Raw genomic sequence first — 25,570 nt, forward strand, 5'->3', positions numbered from 1 at the left:
TGAATATGTGTTTTAAATTAATATACTAAATACAGAAAATGTTTAGAAGATTATAAAAATAATTTTACTGTCCCTGATGATTAAGAGTTACCTTAATGAGTCCAAGGTGTATAGAGTAGAATAGGAGTCTGTGCCCCATCAGATTACTATGCTTTGTGCATTTTGTCCATCTTCTCCTGGATATAAGAAAATTCACTATGACTTCCCTCTGCCACCAGAGAACCTACCTATAATAGTAACACTTTCCTTTCTTCATTTGCAGCTTTTCTGCTAATGGCTTTAGAAACCAAATAAACCAAATAAAGCTTTTTTGTCATTTGAAAAGAAGGCAAAAGATTCTGAATGAGGGCCTAAAGGAATTTATAAAACACATAAGTATTAGAGCACATGTAATGTGTTGCAAACCTCAGGCAGCCATACTTTTTCTGTAATGGGCACTGCTCACCTATTTTGCCCACTCTGAACATGATCATCTTGATTGAAAACATCAGTCAGGATCTATGGATATCTTTGGCTGTAAGTAACAAAACAACAACAAAACAAACAAACAAAAAACCCTCAAATGCAATAGAAAAATAAATAAATAAAGGAAATAAATCTATTGTTTCTAGTTACTGAAAACTTAGAGGTGGGCTGGCTTAAGGCAAACCTTGATCCATAGTGTTTTGGGGGTTTTGTTTTGTTTTGTTTTGTTTTGTTTTGATCCATAGTGTTTTTGATGCTCAGGTTCTATACTGAAATTTCTGTATCTGTCAAATCCAGATTCCTGACGTATAGCCATAAAACTGCTTTAGCAACTGCAGGCCTCATATCCTTGTCCCATTCTCTCAAAGGGAAGCACAAAGTCCTTTGTGGTAGAAATTGTACTACTTCCAAGTGACCTAAATTAACCTCCCTTGAACCAATCGCTATTGCCTGGGGGATTACAAATGGTGACTGGCTTAAGCCAATCAAGCTCTGAATGAGGTAACCATATATAAAACACTTGCCCTATAATGGATGAAGGTATTATTTATGTGAGAAATGGGGAAACAACAATTTTCCATGATGAGGTTCAGAAACTTATTTATTATAATATGTAGAGAGGTTCTGAAGATAAAGTATTAAATAAAAACTATACACAGTACTCTAAAATGCTTACTTGGACTTGACTATGTTAACAAAACTAATGTGTATACTCTATGTAAACATTCAGATATGCTAATGAGACTTGATTTTATATTGAGCAATAAAGACTCTATCTAAAAATTCAAAAAGAAAAAAAATTTGTCACGTTATTTGATAAAAAATCAATAAAACTAAGAATATTTGAAAAATAATCTCAAATAAAATAATAAAAATACAAAAATAAATTGAGATTTAGTGAAAACAATATACAGAAACAAATACATATCCTTAATGTTCACTTTTAGTGAGAAAAAACAATCAATGATATAAACATTTAATTCAGTAAGTCATTACAAAATGAGACTAAAGGACTCAGATTTTTGCTTCCAACCAACATGGAGTAACAAAGATTGGATATCCTGTCCCACTTGAAGCAATTGTGAAAAAATATACAAAAATATATGAAACAATGGTTGTCAAGACACTGTATATAGACAATGAAATATAATATTCCTTACAAGGAAATACAATAATCCTTCTGAGGTGGGAATTAAACTAGTTGAGGTCTATGATTTCTCAAGATTAATGTATTGAGAGAGTTCCAGGCTTCAACAAGGGGGGAGGAGAACACAGGTAGAGACTGGCAAACTCTGTAAGTTGAAGAAACACAGCTGAGAGTCTGGAGGGATCCAGGCAGCTTGAGTTTGCAGAACAGAGCACTGGAGATGAGAAAGCTACACAGAGAGAAAACTCCAGAGATCCATAGAAGGTCCCCCTCAAGTATTCAGCTGCTATTAAACAGTATGTTAGAAAACTACACAAGACTAGGAAGAGCACCATAAAGGATTGTGAGTAATGGTATACAGTGCCCACACAGGGCTGGGAATGGTGCCTGCATCCACCAGCCAGACAGGAAAACCTCATGATTCATGGTGTATTGAGGATCATAGTAAGTGTCTTCCCTCAGTAATGTGGAATAATTAGCCCCAGGCTGAATATTGCTCTTCTTCTGACTGAAAACTCTTAAAAGCACATCCAAGATAAAACTGTTTCCACATACCTTAACTGCTATCCAGAACAAAGCTCAAGAATATTTATAGGAATGCAAAAATATCCAGCATCCAAAAAGGTAAAATGTATAATGTTTGACATCCATTCAAATATTACCAGGCATGAAAAGAAACAATAAAATACAACCAATAATGAAAAGAAAAATCAGATCATGAAAAGCAAACCTGACTGGTATTAGAATTAGTATATAAAGACTTTAAAATAGTTATTATAACTGCATTCCACATGTTCAAAAAGTTTAGTAGAAACATATATGATATTTTAACAGACCCAAATTAGATTTCTAGAGATGAAAACTATAATATTTGAGGTGGTAAATATATTGGATTAATTCATGACTGATTAGATATTATAAAAAATGAGTGATAAACTTGAAGACATAGCAATAAAAGCTATCTAAAATGAAACAGAGAGAAAATAGAATTTTAAAATAAGAATAATAAACAATCAACAGTGATTTGTGGAACAAGTTAAAGCAGTCTAATATATATGTAATTGGAGTTGTCAAAGGGGAGATAGAAAAAAATATTTGAAGAAATAATGGCCACAAATTTCCCATATTTGGTGAAAACTATAATCCTATAGATGCAAAAAGCACAATGTACCATAAGCATAAATACTTGAAGAAAGTCACAGCACAGCATATGATAAACAACTTGCTCAAAACCAGTGATAAAACCTTAAAAGCAGTGAGAAGGAAAAAAATCTGCTGCATACAGAAAAACAAAAATAATGATGATGGCCAATTTCTTGTCAGAAACAATGCAAGTAAGAAGATAGTGGAGCAACATCTTTAAAATACAAAAAGATGGGGAAAAAAAATCAATTTAGAATTCTATGCTCCAAGAGTCTATCTTGCAAAAATAAAGGTAAAATAAAGTCTACTTCAGATATATAAAGGCTGAAAGAATTCAGCAGCAGCAGACCCATACTACAAGAAATATCAAAGTGAGTCCTTCAGGCAAAAGGGAAATATACCAGATGACAATCTGGGTCTATACAAGGGAAAGAAGAACACTAGGAATGGCAACGTTTTGGGTAGATAGCAAGGATTTTTTTGTCCTTATTTCTTTAAATCTCTTGACTATTTAACTAAAAATAATTAAAAATTGTAAACGTAAAGTTCTTATACATTTTATACATAATCATATACACTGAGTGGTATATCATTTGAAGCTTGACTGTGATAAGTTAAAGATGTATATACTATCAATCCAAAAGCAACCACTAAAGTAACAAAACAAAGAGTTTTAGCTAATAAGGCAACAAGAAGATAAAATAAACCAAAAAAAATCAATTAGCAGAAAAAAGGCAGAAAGAGATTAAACAAATAGAAAATAAATAGTAAGATGGTTAATTTAAACCTATGTCAGTAATTACATTGAATCTGAATTGTCTAAAAACCCCAGTTAAAAGGCAGAGGTTTTCAGATTGGATAAAAAGCAAGACTCAACTATATTCTCCCTAAAAAAAAAGCACACTCTAAATATAAACACACAAGCACAAAAGAATGGGAAAAAATATGCCATGCTAACATGAATTAAAAGAAAACTGGAGTGATTGAGTCCATTTCAGAGCAAAGAATATTACTAAGGATGAAGAATTTCATTTTATAATGATAGGGGTTTTATTCAACAAGAAGACAAAAGAATCCTAAATGTTTATGCACCTAATAGCAGGGCTTCAAAATACAGAAAGCAAAAACTGATAAAACTGCACTGAGAATATGGTTCCCCATTTATTAAACTTTTATTATGTTTTTCTGAAGAAAGTTTTATAGTTCTCACCATATAGACTGTATATTTTCTGTCAAGTTTAGGCCTGTGTACTTATTTTCTTGTAATTATTTGATCTACAATAATTCAAAAGTTAAACTTCTAGTACACTCTTCACTTAGTATGTTTCTAGCCATAGCTACTGCTTAGATCCATTCTGTTGTGACATTTCTGAATGTCTGTTCTACTTTAATGCACTTTACAAAATTCCTGCTATAGATACTTTTCATGCCAGGAATCACATCATTATTTAGGCAGTAATGTACCCCTTCAAGTCACAGTACTCTTTGAGTCATATATTCTTTATGTGTCTCTCTGTTCAATTCTGCATTTTTTATGGCCCCACTAAATCAATACAAGAATTTCAATAGAAACCATTTTCTTTTAATTTTTAAAGCATATTTTTAGCTTGGAAAGAGCTGAAAATGGCTCCCACAATGAGCCACACCAAAATCTATAGCTGCAGAAGAACCTAGTATTGTTATCTAACCATTTCATACCCGTTTTGAAACAGGTGATACTTATTTATGACACTGTTTTTGATGGATTATTGTATTTTACTGGTTCACTTCATGATTGTTAACTAAGTTTCATACACATTTCGTTGCTCAAGAGTTAACAGTTTTTTCTTAGCATGAGTTCATGTAGTCATCAACGTATATTTATTGATCATCTGCTATTTCCCCAGGCACAGTTTTAGGCTCTGAAAATAAGAGAATGAGCAATGCAAAGCCTCTATTATGATGGCTCATACATTCTAATAAAGGAGGCAGTTTGGAGAGACAAACAAAAACATTATTTCAATTGCTGCTATATTCTTTAAAAAAAATTAACTGGGGTGATAGTAAGAGAATGAAAGCAGTTACTGTTTTATGAAGGTTAGTTAGGAGAGATTTCTTTGATAAGGTAATATCTGAGCATAGACTTGAAAGTAACATTTATTTAACTATGAAAGATGTTACCCAAATAACACTGGTTTCCTTCTAACTCTCTGGTATGCATCAATGCAAAATGGGGATGATTTGGGATTAGGTCTATTGCGCTTTTACTTATCCTTCTTAACAAACTTTTTAATAGAAAGTCTCTTTGAAGGATCTGATGAAAGCTATAGATCTTCTCCAGGCACTGTGGATGTATAAAAATTTACAATTTCAAGGAGAACAATTAACATGTTCTTTAATGATTAATAACCTCTTTTTCACAATTCGTGGTTAAAGTCCTCACGGGCTGATATATTCAAACACATTCAACAAATACTGAGCACTTAAATTGAGCCAGAGAATCTGCTAGATACTACACATTTGGGGCAAATAAAAGTATTTGGAAACCCGTATTTCCTCAGGTAAGGTATAGTAGAAGATTAAATCAATCATTTATCCCAATACAGCAAAAAAATATGAAGGTGAGAAGAATGAGGGATTCTGAATTATCTGATAAATATTATCTGATAAATTCAGTTCCACTTCACTATGGCTTTGAAGGTCTGGGCTTTTGTTTTTGACCTAGAACATCATAAACTATGACATTTTTACTATAGAATGGCCACTGTTATCCACAATTGTAGAAAATGCTCTTATAAATAGTAAGGCAATGAAAACTAAGCACTCATAAATATTTTCAAAAATCTCAGGACTTTAATTGGATTACATTCAGAACCAGCAACTTATTTTTATGTAATGATGTCACAAAATGCTAACATAATATGTAAGGAAAAAAATCCAATTCTAGCCTTAAATTTTCACCAAATGTGAAGGCAGAAATTATAAAACAGGTAGTATATTCCACACAGTTGCACCAACATTTTGCTCTATTTTAGTTTCAGACTGACTGCATAGGTTTATTGTGATGATCAAATGAGAAAATACATGAGACACTCTTTTGTAAACTGCCTTGAGAAGAGGCTTATTGTTATGACTTACGCTCAAAAGGGAACTAAGATTCCTGCAATTTGGGGACAAATGATGTTAAAAATATATAATCAGAGATTCTTAATCATGAGGACTGATGTTCTGGCATTTGTTTTATGGAATCATCTTTTGAGATTACTGCCATTAATCACCTCCCATTGACCCTTAAAGATCACTGAGAATGAGGCTCACCACCAGCACTCTTTCCCAACAGGAAAAATTGTTTGTAGCTAATGACAGTTATTTCTCTTGCATGTGCAATCGATATATATAAGGTACCTTCACAGTAATGATGAACACTCATATAGCATTTATAGTATGTCAGACACTATTCTAAGAACTTGACCTATCTTAATTCATTTAACTACCTCATAGCTATAAATAGAGGTACAATCAATCTCTGGAGAGCTGAAAGTGGTCTGTTGGAATTCACTACAACTTCCACTGCTTAACAGTTTGGTTAAAAGAAGTATCATTTAAATAAAAGCATTTTGTGGATTAATTAATGCTTATTCTGAAAACAGAAGAATCCAACTTGCCTTCTAAGCTATTTGTAGGACCATATCTTCTTATCCCAGAAAAAGGCTGTAGGAATATATGATGGTAGGACCAAGACTTTTCACAAAAAGCAACATTGGATCTGCTCACAAACTCCAAATCTGAGTCTTACACAACGATGTATAAAGAGATGATGCTTTCCTAGAAGATTTTTTTTAACATCTTTATTGGAGTATAATTGCTTTACAATGGTGCGTTAGTTTCTGCTTTATAACAAAGTGAATCAACTATAAGTATACATATATCCCCATATCTCCTCCCTCTTGTGTCTCCCTCCCATCCTCCCTATCCCGCCCCTCTAGGTGGCCACAAAGCACCGAGCTGATCTCCCTGTGCTATGTGGATGCTTCCCACTAGCTATCTAGAAGATGTGGCACATATATACAATGGAATATTACTCAGCCACAAAAAGAAACAAAATTAAGTTATTTGTAGTGAGGTGGATGGATCTAGAGTCTGTCATACAGAGTGAAGTAAGTCAGAAAGAGAAAAACAAATACTGTATGCTAACACATATATATGGAATCTAAAAAAAAATGGTTCTGAAGAACCTAGGAGCAGGACGGAATAAAGATGCAGATGTTGATAATGGACTTGAGGACATGGGGAGGGGGAAGGATAAGCTAGGATGAAGTGAGAGAGTGGCATGGACATATATACACTTCCTAGAAGATTTTAAAGAATTATAGCAAAGAAAACAATTAAGCAAGCTTTCTTTTTTTTTTTTTTCATTTATTCTTTAAAGCAGAAATGACCTGCTACAGGCTAGCCAGAAAGAGATAGCTACAACATACACAAGGTCACTGGATATAGCACACTTAGACTGCATTCAACAGTATGTGTCTAGGGGAAGAAATTACTAGCAATGCATATGGTCTGGATTTGATGTGCACTTGGGACTGCTCACAATGAAGATAAATGTAAAGTTGACAGAAGAGGTAGGTTGCTGAATTATTATCAGAAATTCTTTTTTAGTTGAATTAGAGTTACCTACAGTTAGGAAGTACAGGGTTGTGTTTCTTCAATTTCTTGGTGGGTGCTCAAACTAAGAGATTCTTAGTAAGTTTCTAAGCAAACCATTCTCTTCGTGCTAACAAATCTATGGCATACAATTGAGGTAGTCCAAGTAACCTTAGTCACATTTTCTAAATACTTTTTTATGGCCAACTGAATTTTTTTTTATCGAAGTATATTTGATTTACAATGTTATGTTAATTTCTGCTTACAGCAAAGTAACTCAGTTATATATATATATATATATATATATATATATATATATATATACACACATATATATATATATATATACACATTCTTTTTTAATATTCTTTTCTATTATGGTTTATCATGGGATATTGAATAAAGTTCCCTGTGCTATAAAAGAAGGACTTTGTTGTTTATCCATTCTATGTATAATAGTTTACATCTGCTAATGCCAAACTCCTACTCCATCCCTCCCCCACCCTGCTCCCCCTTGGCAATCACAAGTCTGTTCTCTATGTCTGTGAGTCTGTTTCTGTTTCATGGATAAGTTAATTTGTGTCATATTTTTTTTATTTTTATTTTTATTTATTTTTTTTTGCAGTACGTGGGCCTCTCACTCTTGTGGCCTCTCCCGTTGTGGAGCACAGGCTCCGGACGCACAGGTTCAGCAGCCATGGCTCATGGGCCCAGCCACTCCACGGCATGTGGGATCTTCCCAGACCAGAGCACGAACCCGTGTCCCCTGAATCGGCAGGAGGACTCTTAACCACTGCGCCACCAGGGAAGCCCTGTCTCATATTTTAGATTCCACATATAAGTGATATCATATGATATTTGTCTTTTTCTGACTTACTTCACTTAGTATGATAATCTCTAGTTCCACCCACGTTGCTGCAAATGGCATTATTTCATTCTTTATTATGGCTGAGTAGTATTTCATTGTATATATTTATATATACCACATCTTCCTTATCCATTCATCTGTCAATGGGCATTTATGTTGTTTCCATGTTTTGGCTATTGTGAATAGTGCTGCTATGAACATAAGGGTGCATGTATCCTTTTGAATTATAATTTCATCCAGATATATATCCAGGAGTGGGATTGCTGGATCATATGGCAACTCTATTTCATGGCCAAATGAATTTTTAAATGAGCCTTTTAGAATAGTTTTAGATTTACAGAAAAAATATGAAGATAGTACAGAGAGTTACTGCATTCCCTGCAACCAATTTCCCCTATTATCAATATCTTATATTAGTATGGTACACTTGTTACAATCATTGAACCAATATTGATATATTATAATTAAAGTCCACACTTTATATTTCCTTAGTTTTTTACCTAATGTCTTCTTCTGTTCCAGGATCCCATCCAGGATACCACATTACATTTTGTTTTCATGTCTCCTTAGGCACTTCTTGTCTGTGACAGATTCTCAGATTTTCCTTATTTTGAATGAACTTCAGAGTTTTTTGGAGTACCAGTTAGATATTTTGTAGAATATCCCTCAACTGGGATTTCCCTGATGTTTTTCTCAGTATTAGATTAAGGTTATGGGTTTAGGGGAGGAAGCTCACAGAGGTAAAGTGCCATTCCCATCACATAGCAAGAGTACATACTATCAACATGATGTGTCAGTGATGTTAATCTTGATCACTTGCTGAGGTAGTGCTAATCAGGATTAACCATTATAAAGGTGCCCTTTCTTGACCCTTTCCAAATTGACATCAGGAAATGACTATGCACAGCTCACACTTGAGGAGTGGGAAGTTAGGTTCCACTTCCTTGAGGGTGGAGCATCTACATAAATTATTATTAGAGAAAATGCAAAATCTATCATATAAGATGGACTATACTAAAAGTCATGAGAAGTAAAGATGAACTGTACTGAACATTCAAAAGGAATAGTCTAATTTGCTTGACAAACATCAGGAGTGAATGGTTTCTGAGAAAAGCAAAGGCAAAAAATAGGCAATTGCTTAGGTAAACTTGGTTTATGGTCATCAGTACTTTATTCACCCATGATTTGCTGCCTTTGTGAATTTTGATTGGTAATTTGACCACTGTTTCCTAGTTCTTCAATGAATTTAATCTTTAAAATTCTCCAATATAAACTGCATATTTATAATAAAACTAATAAGAATATTATTATCTGAGTTGTATCAGCATTGGCCAGAGAACCATTGCATAAGAATACAGAATGTTAGGAGGTAGAAGGGACCAACTGAAACCATTTCAAGTTCAAGTTTAAAAGGCAGATGTGCATAGTGGAGGGAAGACTGGCTTTGGAGTCAGGCCCACCTATATTTGAAACATATCTCTGCCACTCATTAGATTGTGCAACCTTGGGCAAGTTACTCCATTTCCCCCAGGCTCACTTTCTTCATCTGTAAAATGGTACCTATCTAACAGGATGCTTTGAGGAACAGATGAGGTAAAATATATAAAACATCTGGTACACAGTAAGTAATACGTTTCCTTTGACTTGCTCTTTTAACACATTTAGGAAATTGAGGTCCACAATGGGAAATTATTTGCTAAACATATTTTGGTGTGGCAGAACTGAGATTACACTAAACCCTAGGACTCTGGATTGTTAATTCAGTGCCCATTTCCCTGGAGTCTTACAGTATTGTCCCATAGTTATTTCCTCTCTTTTAGAGGTATATATTTTTCAAGCCAGGGAATCATTCTCTATCAGTGGCTCTTAAGCTTCAGGTTATAATAAAATCATCTGGGATCTTGTTAAATGTAAATCTCTGGACTGTACTTCCAGAGACCCTTTGGGCAGAATTGAGTACGGGGCCCAGGATCAAAATTTTTAACAAACATCTCATATGATTTCCATGCAGATGGTCCCCAGACACACTTTTAGGAATCTGCCTAATCTCTAACACTGGAGTTTGTGAATTTGAGTTAAGGTTGCTACAATGGCAATAAACTAGATAAAACAATAGTAAACACCAGATCTTTGAAGGCCTGAGAAGGAAATGCCTACCACAAATCAAACAAGCTTGGCGAGCAAGACTTGTAGCAATCTTTTTTTTTAATTATTATTTTTTAAATTGAGAAATACTTGATGTACAATATTACATAAGTTACAGGTGTACAACTTAGTAATTCAAAATTTTGAAAGGTTCTACTCAATTTATGGTTATTATAAAATATTGGCTATATTCCATTTGTTATACTTACAATATATCCTATAGCTTATTTATTTTATGCATAATCGTTTGTACCTCTTAATCCCCTATCTCTGTCTTGCCTCTTCTCCCTTCCCTCTCCCCATGGGTAACCACTAGTTTGTTCTCTATATCTGTGAGTCTGTTTCCTTTTTGTTATATTCACTAGTTTTATTTTTTTATATTCCACATATAAGGGATATCATAAAGTATTTTTCTTTCGTTGTCTGACCTATTTCACTAGGCATAATACACCCCCAAGTCCATCCATGTTGTTGTAAGTGGCAAATTTTCATTCTTTATGGCTGAGTAGTATTCCACTGTGTGTGTGTGTGTGTGTGTGTGTGTGTGTGTGTGTGTATGCACCACATCTTTACCCATTCATCTGTTGATGGACATGTAGGTTGCTTCCATACCTTGGCAATTGTAAATAATGCTGCTATCAACATTGGGGTGCATTTATCTTTTTGAATTAGTGCTTTCATTTTTTGTTTTTTTGTTTGTTTGTTTTTTGGATGTATACAAGACTGGTAGCAATTTTAAGACTGAAGACTGGTAACAAAGGAATATGAAATGATTGTCAAATAGATAAATGCACATGTGCTTTAAAGGAAGGGGATGGCAATACCATTGAGGGAACATTCTTTGTCCAGAGACATGTCCAGAGACAGAGAACAAAATACAAAGTGGTTGAGAATGTGCAATTGGAAAAGGATGATATAACGATATTTTGGTGAAGGGGAGCAGGTGGTATAAGAGGTCTTAAAAGCCAGGAGTTAGCAAGAGAGGGATGAGAGTCAGCTCACTAAGTGACTGAGTCAGGATTTGTTTTAAGTTTTTTCAAACTCCAGAATTTATGTTGATTCTAGTGATTCTGAAACCTTAGCACAAAAGAGAATCAATCATATGGTTACTTTTTAAAAATGGCATTCATTAGCCCCAGAGATTCTGATTCAGTACGTATCTGGTTAGTATTCTTAAATTCACTCATGGCCAAAATATTTTCCTAACAAATGAAGAAAAAGAACTATAGAGCATCATGTTTTTCATTTGTAATCACTGATGGCTCTTCACCTTTCTCTGTTATTGAGAATATATAATCAATTTCCAAATTCATTATCAGCATGGCCTCTTTTATTTGTGGTGTGGTTAAACCCAAACGTTTCTTTAACCTCATGCTGGATGGCATTAATTTTAGCTGTATTTAACTAGCTGTTGGTGTTTTTCACAATGGTCTGCCTCTGAACTGTGACAAGTTGTTCACATAAACTAGATATCAGATCAGGCTGTTTGAGGATATATTTTTTGCCAATATATTTCTTGCTCACATGTTGTCTTATTGGATAGTTTCATAGCAGCAAACAATTAAATTTGTGTTCATTTGTATTTAACCACTTAATACCTTTTCTGAACAATTCATTTTACCAGTTATTTACCTTGAATCTGCCCAGTATATTTAAGCTGCTGTAACAAAACTGCTTTGATTTTTCCTCAAACTTATGTCATAAATTTGCTCTATTTCCTAAAACCAAAACTATCTGAGAACTATCACCACACCCAACAATTTTTTCTTCATTTATTAATGTCTTAACCTCACATTCTATTGCCTGATACACTAAGAGAATGGTTTGAATTTTGAGGTTAGAATTGCTTTAGATAGCCTTAAATAATTATTCAGTTTAATTATCGGGGCACAGAAAGTGTGACTACATGGGCTGTGACTAATGTGACTAATTCTAAGATGGTGACAGAGGTATCTGAACTCCTATACTCTCACTGTGCCCCCCCCGCCATAATCTATCACGAACAGGGTCACATCCACCATGGGTGATGTTCATTTGGCAAAACTATGTTTCCTATAGAAGCACTGCCTGCCATCTTGAATTTGTTCCACATAACAGTATATATTGCAGAAGTTGGAATAGTTTCAGGTAACTTTAACACAAACAAAAAGGTCTATATATGAAAGAGGTCTATATACAAAAATAGTAATCAAAATTCATTCAGTCCCATTCATTCTAAACTACATTGGCACAGGGCTTCCCTGGTGGTGCAGTGGTTAAGAATCCACCTGCCAATGCAGGGGACAAAGGTTGGAGCCCTGGTCCAGGAAGATCCCACATGCCACGGAGCAACTAAGCCCGTGCACCACAGCTACTGAGCCTGCACTCTAGATCCCATGAGCCACAACTACTAAACCCATGTTCCACAACTACTGAAGCCCGTGTACCTAGAGCCCGTGCTCCACAACAAAAGAAGCCACAGCAATGAGAAGCCCGCACACCACAATGAAGAGTAGCCCCTGCTTGCCTCAACTAGAGAAAGCCCGCATGCAGCAACGGAGACCCAAAGCAGCCAAAAATAAATAAATAAATAAACGTATTTCTTTAAATAAATAAATAAATAAACTACATTGACATAATCAAAATTCAAAGATCTTAAAATAATTCAGAAAAATTCCTAATAGGCTTTGATCCATGGCAGAATTCAGTTTTAATGTCATACGATAAAAATTTCCTAAATCTAAGAAATAAAATGGAAATCTCTAACTACATTTTTGTGGTAAAGTGTACACAACATAATATTTATAATTTTAATAATTTTTAAGTGTACACTTCATTGATATTAAGTACATTTACATTGCTGTGAAATCATCACACTATCCATCTCTGGAAACCTTTTTCGTCATTCCAAATTGAAACTCTATACCCATTAAACAGTATCTCCTGATCCCTTGTTCCCCAGCCCATGGCAATCACTATTCTACTTTGTCTCTATGATTTGATTATTCTAGGTACTTCACTGAAGCAGAATCATACAATAGTTGTCCTTTTATGTCTGGCTTATTTCACATAGCACAATGTCTGCAAGATTCATCCATGTTGTAGCATGTGTCAGAATCTCATTCCTTTGTAAGGATGACTAATATTGCATTGTAGTTACACACCCATTTTATGTATCCATTCATCCATCAACAGGCATTAGGGTTGTTTCCACCTTATGACTATTGTGAAAAATACTGCTATGCATGTGGGTATGCAAATATCTGTTTGAGTCCCTGCTTTCAATTCTTTGGGGTATACACCCAGAAGTGGAATTGCTGAATCATATGATAATTTTATATTTTACTTTTTGAGGAACTGCCATACTGTGTCAATAGTAATTATACCATTTAAATTCCCACCCTTAATGTATGAAGATACTGTATTATTCAGGGTTCTCCAGAGAAAAAGAACCAACAGGATATGTATCATATATGTTATAGACAAACACAGACACACACACATACATTTATACACATACATGAGAAACAAAGAAAGAGACAGACAGAGACAGGAGCAGGTAGATAGGGGTAAAAAGAGAGAGAGGTCAATTTTAAGGAATTGGCTCATGTGACTGTAGAGGTACAAATATAAAATCTGCAGAGTAGGCTAACAGGCTGGAGACCCAGGGAAGAGTTGCAGTCCAAGTTCAAAGCAGACTCTTGGTAAAATTTCTCCTTTCTTGAGGGAGGTCAGTCTTTGTTTTATTAAGGCCTTCAACTAATTGGATAAAGCCCACCCACACCACAGATAGTAATCTCCTTTACTAAAAGTCCACTGATTTAAATGTTAATCTCATTCATAAAACACCTTCACAGAAACATCTGAAATAATGTTTGACCAGATACCTGGGCACCACAGCCCAGCCAAGTTGACACATAAAGTTAACCATCAAAAGCCCACCCCTTGTCAACTTGGCATCCATATGCATCTCTTTAAATGATATTTAATCTCCAAATAAAGACAATAACAAGGTTATATTTCCATCTAACATGATACGATTATTCTGAGTACAACTGAAAATAACTCTTTCCCCAAGAGAGAATGTAAAGTCCTTGGGTGATGTTCAATTTTCTCTTCAATATTCCCTCATTAAATAAGATGATGTAAAGTTATCCATACTTAAACACTATGATATAAAATCAATACATCTTATGTTTCAAGATAGGGGCATGAGAGAAGAAAGAAAATGAAGATATTTGAAACACACACATTCATAACAAAATAATGAAGAAATACTCATAATAATTACAGTCTTAGTTGCTTTAACTGGTCATGTGGTCATAACTGGTAGTTATAATTACCTTCTTCTACTACCCATTCTGTATTTCTTTTTCTCTCAGCAAGTACCTCAGCTGGTCATGGTTCTTTACCTGGTGGGGTGACCCAAACTTTAATTCCTCAAGGGTCTGGGCCATTAGCAATCCTGCCAAAATTGGGTTGCTGTAGTTTTCGGTTGACCTTAATCACAGGGCATGATAATACTAAGAGATGCCCTAAGGGATCTCCTGTATTCCATGCAGACATACTATTTCTTATCTCCATTGTGGAATAACAGTCTAATTTCTCCTTGATGGTCAGGATCAATCAAAATCTGAATTAGTTTACTAGGGATATGTCATGGTTAATTTTATGTGTCAACCTGACTGGGCCATGGGATGCCCAGATATATGGTCAAACATCATTCTGGCTGTGTCAGTGAGGGTGTTTTTGGATATGATTAACAGATGCATCTGTAAACTGAATAAAGTGATTGCCCTCCCCAATATGGGTGGGTCTCATCCTATCAGGTGAAGTTCTAAAAAGAAAAAAAAAGCCTGATATTCCTCTGAGTAAGAGAAAATTCTTCCTGCCTGACTGTCCTCAAACTGGGACACTGGGTTTTCACCAGCCTTTGGACTCGAACTGAAATATTGGCTTTTCCTTGGTCTTGAGCCTGTGGGCCTTGGGACCAGAACTCCACCTTTAGCTTTCCTGGTTCTCAGGCCTTCATACTCGAACTAGAACTAAACCATCAGATCTCGTGGCTCTCCAGTTTATTCTCTCAGCCGATATTGGGACTTATTCCTTATAATAAATCATGGATTTTATCATGAAAATATATATTATATATATAAAAACCTTGTTTATTTATAAATATATATATTTATTATAAGGACAGTGATATGTTAGTATGATATTTATTTATTATAAGGACGATGATTTACCATTAGGGTTCTCTGGAGAAACAGAACCAATAGGATGTATATATGTGTTCATATGTATATATGTGTTCAACAAATATTTACACTATAAACAACTGGCAAGGATATGACTAGGACTGAAATACTATCCTTGGGGAACTGACAACTAACTCTGATTCTGATATGCATGATGACCCCTCTCCCCTGCCTTGGCCCTTCCACAAATGTATAGCTTTAAAAGGCTTTGTGACCACCTAGAGGGGAGGGATAGGGAGGGTGGGAGGGAGTGAGACGCAAGAGGGAAGGGATATGGGAACAGATGTATATGTATAACTGATTGACTTTGTTATAAAGCAGAAACTAATAAAAAAATAAAATAAAAAAAGGATATAAGACATACAAAGGAGTGTCTTGACTAAAGGTAAAGGATGAAAATGAAACAGAAATGTACGTTTTTTGTGACCTGAAATACTGATTGAAACTGAGCTACACAGGCTTGGGGAGAGAGGAAAGAAAGAAAATGAAGAGAGGAAAATGGGATTTTAAATATCTGCAACTCAAGGCACTATACCTGATGAATAGAAAAATAGAAAATAAAAGTAAAACAGACAAAACACAATGCACATGATACTTATTATTAAAGGGCATGAGAAAAAGGAACCTTCATAGGCAGAGTGATCAGATGTTTTCTGTAACCAGGAAAGCCTTGGACAAGGTTTTGGAAGGAGAATTTAATGGTATCTCAAAACTTGAGCAACTTCATGTAGTCCTTGTGCCTAATTATATAAACTAACACTAAAATTAATCATTGACATGTAACATATTCCCTCCTCTGTCAGTTTTCTAAAAACCAGAAAATACTTCACCCTTATATGAAAATTAAGACGAAAAATGAAAAACAAGTAGGAGCAAGAAAAAACAAATAAAAGAGCATATAGGTAAGGCATTATACAATGTGGCAAGACAGACTGTTTCTGCACCCTAGACATTTCCTGTTCATATCAAAAACATGGGCTACATCTGTTTTTTTTTACATTTCATAGCTGTTTTCAATGGATTAGCCAAATTCCTTTTTTTAGTGTCTTTATGCAAAACCCCAGGCTGGAGAGATGGGATTTGGTCACACCCAATGACAAGTCAACAGGAATTTCCTGTTTATTTTGTTTCAGCTTGGGTGATGTCTGTCAATTAAATAATCAAGCAGCAATGCGTGGATTATATCATCATTTTTTTTCCATAAAGGTAGGAAATATTATCATTCCCCATGTTTTTCTTCATTAGTGTGTGCTTGTCAAAAGTAATTTAATAAAATTTATTTTAGGGGGAAATGGTAAATCTATAATTCAGTGTGTCAGGATCTAACAAATCACGCCATGAATGAAGATAAAAAGGAAAGACAGTCCCAAACTGGATCTTCTCGAATCAGTAAAACTTGCTCTACATTTTCATTTAAAAAGATGTTCATTTTTAATTTCCATTGTATTTTAGCTATAATGGTTGCCCTTAAATCTTATTTTTGGTCCTAGTTTCCAGTTCTTCGTCCTGCAAAATGGTGGCAAGATATATGCAAATACCCTTTGAAATGTAATGTAAATAAATAAATAAGCTGCAATATAGATCATTACCAATAGGCATTGCATAGATTTTTATTTGCTCGGCAGTTTTATCTAGCATACTCCTGTTTACTGAACCAGCTGGTAACCATAACAAAAATGGGTACTTCTTTTAAATATCTAGTTCTCTGAGGCATTCAAAAGAAGTAAAAGAAGGACTATGAAAAAAATCGGCACTTGCTTTTTTTCCAGGCAAGTGAAATGCACAAACATTCTGAGGTCTTAAAGACTGAGTCACTGTATATAACTAAATCAGGCAGGCATAGCTCTAAGAACTCTGGGCTCTTGACTGAATAGTATAGGGTAGTTATCTTTATGGCATTACCAGGTATCTTGGTCTATATGAGTAAAAGTTTCCATTTTGCGTTTCCCTGGTGGCGCAGTGGTTGAGAGTCCGCCTGCTGATGCAGGGGACGCAGGTTTGTGGCCCGGTCTGGGAAGATCCCACATGCCGTGGAGCGGCTGGGCCTGTGAGCCATGGCTGCTGAGCCTGCACGTCCGGAGCCTGTGCTCCTCAATGGGAGAGGCCACAACAGTGAGAGGTCCGCGTACCACAAAAATAAATAAATAAATAAATAAAAATAAGTAAATAAAAGTTTCCATTTCATTGATATCTCTAGAGATAACCACTGTACTGCTAATTTTAAGGTTGCAGAGGACAGAGACCTTATTTTAACTTCTGTAATTTTCAGATCCTTCCCCACTGCATCATGGAATACACTCAATATGGCTTTTTTTTTGGACAAATTAACTATTAAAATATTGCCTTATATTAAACATATACGCCATCAAAGAGATGTAGTAATTAAGGATAATTGAAAGTAAGAATGAAGAAATATTTTTTAGAAAGCCAGACCTATATTGACACTTTTCTGTTTCTACAACAGCTCAGTTGAAAACCTTTCTTTTTGTCAGAATCATAAACCTGTTTTGCACTTCTATGGCTCTGGTGTTGTAACAGTTTCTGTACCCATTAACAGCTTATAACAGCCATTTTTTTTGCTCCTTGAGACAGAGTAGTACCTTTATTTCCAGTTTCTCCTTTTTCATTCCAGGTTTTCCTCTCTAGAACAACTACACTGTTTATCCAACACTGTCTTTCTCTAATACCAGCTAAGCCAAAGCCAGGAAAATCATATTATTTTATGCCTTTACCAGAAATGAACTTTCCTTCTTCCAAATCAGAAACTTAAAAAATAAGGACATAAAAGGAATCCAAACTGGAAAGGAAGAAGTAAAACTATTTGCAGATGACATGATAATATACATAGAAAGTCCTAAAGACACCACCAGAAAACTATTAGAGCTCATTAATGATTTCAGTAAAGTTGCAAGATACAAAATTAATACACAGAAATCTGTTGCATTTCTATACACTAACAACAAAATATCAGAAAGAGAACTTAAGGAAACAATCTCATTTACCATCGCATCAAAAAGAATAAAATACCCAGGAATAAACCTAACTAAGGAGGCAAAGACCTGTACTTTGAAAACTATAAAATGCTGATGAAGGAAATTGAAGACAACACAAATAGATGGAAAAATGCACCATGTTTTGGGATTGGGGAAATCAATATTGTTAAAATGACCATACTACCCAAGGTAATCTACAGATTCAGTGCAATACCTATCAAATTACCAAGAGCAATTTTCAGAGCTAGAATAATTTTAAAATTTGTATGGAAATAAAAAAGACCCCGAATAGTCAAAACAGTCTTGAGAAAGAAGAATGGAGCTAGAGGAATCATGCTTCCTGACTTCAGACTATACTACAAAGCTATAGTAATCAAAACAGTACAGTACTGGCACAAAAAACAGACACATAGATCAATGGAACAGGATAGAAAGCCCAGAAATAAGCCCATGCACTTACTGTCAATTAATCTATGACAAAGGAGGCAAGGTTATACAATCAAGGAAAGAGTCTCTTCAATAAGTACTGCTGGGAAAACAGAACAGCTATACGTAAAAATATGAAATTAGAACATTCTCTAACACCACATATAAAAATAAACTCAAAATGGATTAAATACCTAAATGTAAGACCAGATACTATAAAACTCCTAGAGGAAAACATAGGCAAACACTCTTTGACATAAATTGCAGCAATATTTTTTTGGACCCATCTCCTAGAGTAATGGAAATAAAAGCAAAAATAAACAAATGGGACCTAATTAAACTTAAAAGTTTTTGCACAGCAAAGAAAACCATAAACAAAAATCAACTTATGGAATGGGAGAAAATATTTGCAAAGGATGTGACCAACAAGGGCTTAATTTCCAAAATATACAAACAGTTCATACAGCTAAATATCAAAAAATCAAACAACCTAATCCAAAAATGGACAGAAGACCTAAATAGACATTTCTCCAAAGAAGACATACAGATGGCCAAGAGGTACATGAAAAGATGCTCAACATCACTACTTATTAGAGAAATGCAAATCAAAACTACAGTGAGGTACCACTTCACACCAGTCAGAATGGCCATCATCAAAAAGTCAACAAACGATAAATGTCAGAGAGGATGTGGAGAAAATGGAACCCTCCTACACTGTTGGTGGGAATATAAATTGGTGCAGCCACTATGGAGAACAGTATGGAGGTTCCTCAAAAACTAAAAATAGAGTTACCATATGATCCAGCAATCCCACTCCTGGGCATATATCCGGAAAAGATGAAAACACTAATTTGAAAAGATATATGCACCCCAATGTTCATAGCAGCACTATTTACAATAGCCAAGACATGGAAGCAAACTAAATGTCCATCAACAGATGAATCGATAAAGAAGATGTTGTGTATATATACATAATGGAATATTACTCAGCCATTAAAAAGAATGAAATAACATCATTTGCAGCAAAATGGATGGACCTAGAGATCATCATACTAAGTGATGTAAGTCAGAGAAAGACAAATATCATATGATATCACATGTATGGAATCTTAAAAAAATGATACAAATGAACTTATTTACAAAACAGAAATAGACTCACAGACATAGAAAAGAAAATTGTTACCAAAGGGGAAAGGCGGGGGAGGGATAAATTAGGAGTTTGTGATTAACAGATACACACTACTATATATAAAATAGGATAAACAACTAGGACATATAGCACAGGGAACTATATTTAATATCTTGTAACAACCTATAATGGAAAATAACCTGGAAAATATATATATACATATATATATATATATATATATATATATATACATATATATGTATATATATATATATGTATGTATGTATAGCTGAATCACTTTGTTGTACACCTGAAACTACACTGTAACTCAACTATACTTCAATTAATAAGGACAATACATATTCACAGTTAAATAACACTTCACAATTTAGAAAATATAATGCAATGACTCTTTCAAGACAGTCTGATAAGAACCATACAACTCCCCTGGTATGTCCCTCTCAATATGACAAAGATTACATAGGTGATCATGCTACTATCTTAGCCAGTTTTATTCTTTATTTTATACCTCTCACTCTACAGTTTTTCACTGTCCCACACTTTTTGCATGAACAATTTATATGGATTTGAATTTCAACACTAAAACTTGTGACAATTTTGAAACATTTTTCAGGCTAAAGCAACTCTCTACTTAAAAGGCTTGGTCTTTTATTTTTCTACATTAGAGACCACTAAATATTTTTTAACTAACTTAAAACAACTGTGGTAAAGAGTGGAATGGAGAAGAGTTCAGGTAATACATTTTCATCATCCTCCTTCTCATCATCATCAACATCATCATCACCATCCACCATCACCATCCATTGCCCAGACTACGGAAATGGCCTCCTAAATAAACCATCTCCCTGTTTCTAGTTGTGCCCTCCCTTAGACAATCCTTCACACAGCAAACAAAGTAAATCTTTTTAAAAAAGCATTACTAAGGTTACATGACTGCCCTGCTCAAAATGGCCCAATAGCTGTGCCCTACCTTTCTTTCCAACATCATCTCCTACCACTCTCTCACTTGTTCACTTTACTCTAGTTACACTGGCCTTGAATAAGTCAAGCTCATTCTCATCTCCGGATCATTGTACTTATTCTGTCCTCTACCTAAGGGCATTTTTCACTGATCTTTGCATGACTTGCTCTTTGACACAAATGCTATCTAAAACAATGTATGAATCCATGCTTATATATATTAAAATAGCCACTGACTCTACATTTTTTTCTTCACAGCATTAGCATTACCTCACATCATGTATTTATTATCTATCTATCCAACTAAAATATAAGCTTCTTGTAGCACTAGACTTTGTCTTTTCTTCACTGTATTGCTAGCACCTGGTAAAGTGCCTAATGTATTAAAAAGTATTCAATGAGTATTTACTGACTAAGGGAGTGAATGAATTAATGATGAAAAGAACATGGGTACTAGCTTTGACTCATAATTCTCAGTGATTTCTATATGCACATTAATGATCCTTCTAATATCACAACTTCTTTATTTCTTCACATCATTTCCTCCAATGATCTTGTCCTCCAACCTACCTCAGCTGCCCAGTCCCACAGATATAACCCTAGATTTTGTCATTACCACTAACTACAATGCCTCCATAATCTCAGATTCACATATGCACATCTCTAACCACAATATTCTATCTTTCCAGCTTATTCCCACTAGTACCTCAACAATAACAAGCATTTTATCTTCCTGGGGCTCAAAATGTCTCTATCCTACCATCTTTTCACAATCTCTCACCATCAAATCCTCATTCCCCTCCTTATCCCATTTAAATACCATGGTCTAAAATAAATAAATAAATAAATAAATAAATACATACATACATACATATTATGGTCTGTTGCTTTCCAACTTCATTGCAAACACTCTCAAATCCCTTGTTTCCTTCTCTCTCTACCATGATGATGGGGAAAAAAACATAATTCTGTACCTACTCTATGCTATGCCGGCAATTGGACATGGCTGGAGAAAAACAGAACCATGACAGCTCATCTCATCTTCAATGTATGATATAAAGCCTCAAGCAGGTCATTAGTACTGCTTTGCAATCTAAGTACATTTTGCTAACTAATTTACTCTTCCACTGTCCATGAAGATTAAATCACACCTTCTGCTTTCTCTTTTAAACCTCTAATATTTCTATTCCCACCCTTACTCTCAGCTGATGGCCTTGTCTTATTTCCCACTTTGGATCTTTCCCATCAGCATACAAACGTTCTGCAATATCTCACTTTCTACTACATATTGCAGTATGGCCTTCAGCATACATACTGCTCTGTGCTTCTGTTTCCTCACTAATAGCTATATCTCTGTGTGTGTGGTGTGTGTGTGTGCGTGTGCATGTGTGTGTGTGTGTGTAAGAATTAAATGAGTTAGATAGGCAAAGCTCTTAGAACTATACCTGGGGCTTGATAAGTGCTGTACCAGTATTATTATTCTATGAGTACTATTACTATTATTATTTTTAAAAGTCCCACTTGATCTCACATTCCCCTTCAGTAACTGCCCCCTTTTGCTGCTCCTCTTCACAGCAAATTCTCAATTTGCCAACACTTGTTATCTTTACTGCCTCTCCTCCCATTTTAACTTTTTATGCTGATGTAAAACTTACCAGAAAGTTGCAAGATGAGTACAAAGAAGCCCTTTGTCTCTTCTACCCTTACCTAGATTCGCCAGTTGTTACCATTTTGTCACATTTGCTTTATCATTCTTTCTAACATATAATATATATACACATACATATATACATACTTTTTCCCAAACAACCATTAAAGAGTAAGTTACCAACATTATGTTCTTTTTCCAAAAATACTTCAGTGTGCATTTCCTAGGAACAAAGACATTCTCTTATATAAGTACAATACAATTATCAGAAAAATTAAGGTTAACATTATGAAATACTACTTCCTAATCCAAATTTTGCCAATCAACTCACTAATGTCTTTTACAGGTATTTGTTTTTTCCATTCAAGATCCAATTCTAGATCATGCATTGCATTTAGTTATGTCTTTTAGTCTTCTTTAACCTGGAACACTTCTTCAGCCTCACTTAATCTTTATTCACCTTTGCATATTTAAAGAGTACAAGCTAGCTATTTTGTAAAATTTGGTTGGTTTTGGGGTTTTCTGATGATTCCTTTTGATGAGATCCATGTTATGCAATGTTGGCAACAGTACCACTCTTTTTTTTAACCTTCATTTATTCTTTTCCTGACAGTCTTCAACTGCTTTTTTTTAAGTTTTTATTGAAATATAGTTGATTGACAATGTTCTGTTAGTTTCAAGTGTACAACAAAATGATTCAGTTATACATATGTATATCTATATCTATTCTTTTTTTTTTTTTTTTTTTTGCGGTATGCGGGCCTCTCACTGTTGTGGCCTCCCCCGTTGCGGAGCACAGGCTCCGGATGCGCAGGCCCAGCGGCCATGGCTCACGGGCCCAGCCGCTCCGCGGCATATGGGATCCTCCCAGACCGGGGCACGAACCCGTATCCCCTGCATCGGCAGGCGGACTCTCAACCACTGCGCCACCAGGGAGGCCCTATATCTATTCTTTAGATTCTTTTCCATTATAGGTTATTTATTGCAAGTTGAGTGGAGTTCCCTGTGCTATACAGTAGGTCCCTGTTGTTTATCTGTTTTATATATAGCCGTGTCAAAGGAATGAAAGAAAACAAACATCTTTCAACCTAGAAGTCTCTACCTAGGAAAAATAACATTAAAAATGTTGCTGGGTTTATAAATTAGCCTAGTTTGTATTCCTGTTTACCTATTCCTTACCTTAGAATTATGTGGTAAACCACACATGGAACAAATGTGGTTTCTTTTGCCAGCAGCTTTGTTCAAGAGAATTGAGACTATATAAGTGGGTAAAACTGAATTTTAATATACAGATGGAAAAGATGAAATGGAAGTTAAAAGTCATAAAAATAAAAAATAGTCATGAAAATATTGAACAACATTCAAAGGGGGCCACTTTTTGTTCCATAACCATATGACCTATTTCAAAAATAATAACAAGATCCTTGAATCAAGTTAGCTATAAACAATGCTGACACAGCACTTCACATACAGAAACTGAATGCTACAACGTGAGGCCATTGTTGATTGAGTGTGGGGTAAAGGAACAGTCCCAACAAACTATCAAGCACGACTGCAAAAACATGATCATTCAGTGTAGCAGGCCATTTTTGTTGATTTCACTCACAAGGGAAATTGCTATTTCTGACATTATAAGGCAAAGAAACAGCTTCAGTCAGTGACAGGTTCTATTGATGGTAACAAAAGCCATAGAGACAGTCATTGTCAGTGTACAGCATAGATAGTGCTGCCTGTTTATGGAAGTGTCTTTATTCCTTTCAACAACATCTCTTATGCTTTTGCTGTGACCATTGTAGGAAAAAATGATAAACTTGAGGTAAGCCAATGGAGGAAGTAATTATATGTAATCTCATAATATGAGTTAATCACTGTAGGCATTTGGTATATTCCTTTGAGAATATTTTCTATTATAGAGCACTTGTTAAACTCCAGGTGCTAATTAGATAATTTAATCTTCAAAATAATACTATGAGATAAGTGTGATTATTAACCCCATTTTCAAACAATGAGAATGAGGAAAAGAGAGGTTAAATACATGGCCAAAGTCAGACAGATGGCAAATACATACTGTTTTACATCCTGCTTTGTGTCAATATATCATGAAAAACTTTCAACGATATTTAATATTCTTTTTAAGTTTTAAAATCATTTCTCTATTAGAAAAGTATCAGAATGGACCAATCTGTAAAGTAAGTAAAAACAGGAGTGGTGTATTTGGACCATTGCATAGGGATCTAAAGGACCTGGCAACCTGTTTTCGTTCCCTTTGTTGGAAACCTTTTAAACCAGGGGTCCCCAACCCCGTCCCTCACCGGGCCGCACAGCAGGAGGTGAGCGGCGGGCTGGCGAGCGATTGAAGCTTCATCTGCCGCTCCGCATTGCATCACTCGCCTTACTGCCTGAACCATCCTCCTGGCCCTTGGTCAGTGGAAAAAATGTCTTCCACGAAACTGGTCCCTGGTGCCAGAAAGGTTGAGGACCGCTGTCTTAAATCATATTGAGGAATCTGTAAGTCTTCACAGAGCAGACTGAAAATTCTTTCCTGCCACATCATATTTAAGGGCCACATAGTTTCTATTAAATAGATAGCCATTATTTATTGATACTTACTTTTAAACACCATATTATTGGACATTCAGATTGCTTCGAGCGCAGCAGCTTGAAATACAGTCTTTATTTCTGAGATGATTTTGTCTTTCTCTTTGATTTCTTTCATGAGTTCAATCAACCATCATTTCATTTCTTCCTGTTCCTTATCCATTTCT

The sequence above is a fragment of the Mesoplodon mirus genome (assembly GCF_964341445.2).
Source record: "Mesoplodon mirus genome assembly, chromosome: X".
NCBI classification, from domain to species: Eukaryota; Metazoa; Chordata; class Mammalia; order Artiodactyla; family Ziphiidae; genus Mesoplodon; species Mesoplodon mirus.